Below are 2715 nucleotides of genomic sequence, written 5' to 3' on the forward strand. Positions count from 1 at the left end.
ACTTTCTGTAAAACCCTAACGCCGACGGCTGCCCTAACCCTAACCTAACTTTCATCACAGCCGTTCATCATGGATGCAGTAAATCTTCACTGTACAATAAATATTAATAAATCTAGCACTTTACAATTTCTATCCACCCTAGATTTGATCACGTGACAAAGTCCTTTTGAATTGTAATTTAATAATGGAGGTGTGCTCTAATAGGATTATGTCATAATGTGAAATAATGTCACAGACACATGTGTTGAATTGATCACAGTACGAAATTGTTAGAAAATATAAGATTATTAAATCGTAAGGTGTTATTTCCAAAGCAATGTATATAGATAATTTACTATAGGTGATAGATGGTAGTACAAAGATGGAATATATTTAAATGAGTTCAGAAGAATGTGATGATTTCTAGCTTTAATGAAGTATTGAAAATATGTACAATATTTAATTTATTTGGCAACAATTGGTTGATGGTAGATCCTAGAATAAAATCATTCCTATCTTTCATATTATGGCACATGCTTGAGGTGATATTTCTTTTCGTTCTACCAAAAGTTAGTGCATATAATAAATTTGAGCATGTTTTTGAATTTAATGTATATAGACTTTTAATATTGTACAACATAGTCCTTTATATTTCATATAGAATTTATTATAACAACATTATTCGATGTTAGATCCTAGAATAAAATCGCCCTATCTTTTCACATAATGGCATAGCACATGTGAGGTGACATTTCGTTATAAAAGTTCAGAGTTCCAAAACCTAAAGGCAACAAAATGGAGGGCTTCCTTTTGCATTACCAAAATCACCCACCGCTTTCTTTCTCCCAAAGTTTTATTTCAGAAAGTTTTCTTTGCAAACGTTTCGATCTTTCTTTCGGTTCTATTTCATTGGAAGCTGTGATTCACAACAACATTGGTGTAGTTGAACAATCGGAGTTTCTTCTTTAGGGTGTAGGTGAAGGTGGACAACATTGGGATTTGCAACATTCCAAGTCGAAAGAGATTCGATTTTTTGGATCTCTAATCAAAGTGCGAGGCTGTGATCCTGCTAAAGTGAATGTGAAGCAAGAGTCGGTCGTCATCATTTCTTCCTCTTCTAGTTCTAGTGGAGATGTTAGTCTAGTGCGAGCCAAGAATTTCCAAACTCCAACTTCACTGATATTCCAAGTTGTTTGCAACGCTTTCCAGTTTTCTCACCTCTCTATCGATGTTCGTTCCATTCTGCATAGGCCTGTTAGCAAGCTCCCATCTATATACAATGGCAATATCTTCTTTGAACTACCACCTCTTGTCAGCTCAAAACGAAAGGGGATGGAGACGAAGCAGAATGTTCACAACTGGTGCAAGATCAAGACCACACATTTCCAGCATTTTAAAGGCACAGTGTCCATGGTTCATTGTGGTGGGTATTTGGATTGTGTGAATAAAGCATGCAATCGAGAGCACAGTAAAAACTCCATATTTTTTGAAGGATCTGCAACCAATCCTCCCCTCTATGACACCATTGGTGTTGGATTCAAGTGTCGGTTTTGCAAGAATGCCATTGTGTTGTGCCATATGCGGGGCCAAGATGTACTATTTTCTTCCACAGGATGGAGAGGTTGGTAGAGCTATAGTACATATTAGCACGCACACACATCCAATGCAGGAAGGGATACAAAGGAGTTCAGTCAACCATTTCAAAGATGCAGTGCAAATAGAGACTGTGAGAAACTCATCTGCAACTCCGAAGCATGTTCAAAAGATAGTGCTCAAGGAATTTATCGCAAATACTTTACTTGATCCAGACTACAAAAATACTCAATTGGATGAGGCTAGCTTGCGGGAGTTACTACGACATGTGCAACCTACAACTAGCCTCAGGAGGTATGAAAATATATTACATACTTTTCAATAATATCTCTCTTATATTTTGTTTTATTTAGGATAAAGTCTTGGATGTGTGAATCTCGAGAGGGGAAACTCCAATCAAAAATCGACTCAATCCTTGAACTAAAATAGACTTGTCCCTATGAGTTTATCCATGGGAGTTTATTTCCAGATCAAGTCGTTAGTGAGCAAGAGCGCCCCTTCATTTTCAAAATGTCTACCATGGACCCTGCCTCTGGTGTGGATCTTGTTTCCCGAATAGATATGTTTGGGTCGAGTGACCTTGTTAATGCATGGGTACATTTTGACCATATGGAGCGGGTGGCGGGTTGGACAACCATGGGAGCTCATGTGTATGATCCGAGGTAGTTTTTCTTCTCATTATCTTAAAATGGTTTTAAACATTGCACTTTTCACAGGCTACGTTGTAACTTGACAATTGCAATGGCAGAGTTTAAAGTACAAGACCAGATGGCTCAGAAAATATTTTGGAAGTCCCTCTCTGACATTGTATTGAAGCAGACTGGTAAGCCTGCCAACTTTCGCGGTTTCATGGCAGATGGGGCTGGGGCTAATTGGAATGGTGTCCGGGCAATCTTTGGGAATGGTCTACCCCTAGAAGGTCATGAGAGGACTTGTGAGTTCCATTGGGCTCAGACCCTAAACCAACATTGCCACCTTATCAAGCCAGATTTCCAATTAGCATTTAAGGAGTTGTGCAAACAATGGCAAGCTGCACCTTCTGAAGAAGAGCATGAGGCAAAAACAAACAAGATTCGAATGTGGTGGCGTGAAGATGGCCTTACTGACGTAAGTTATTTACCCCAACTTGAGTCGTGGTTGGGG

The sequence above is a fragment of the Selaginella moellendorffii genome, unplaced genomic scaffold (genome assembly GCF_000143415.4).
Source record: "Selaginella moellendorffii unplaced genomic scaffold, v1.0 SELMOscaffold_63, whole genome shotgun sequence".
NCBI lineage: Eukaryota > Viridiplantae > Streptophyta > Lycopodiopsida > Selaginellales > Selaginellaceae > Selaginella > Selaginella moellendorffii.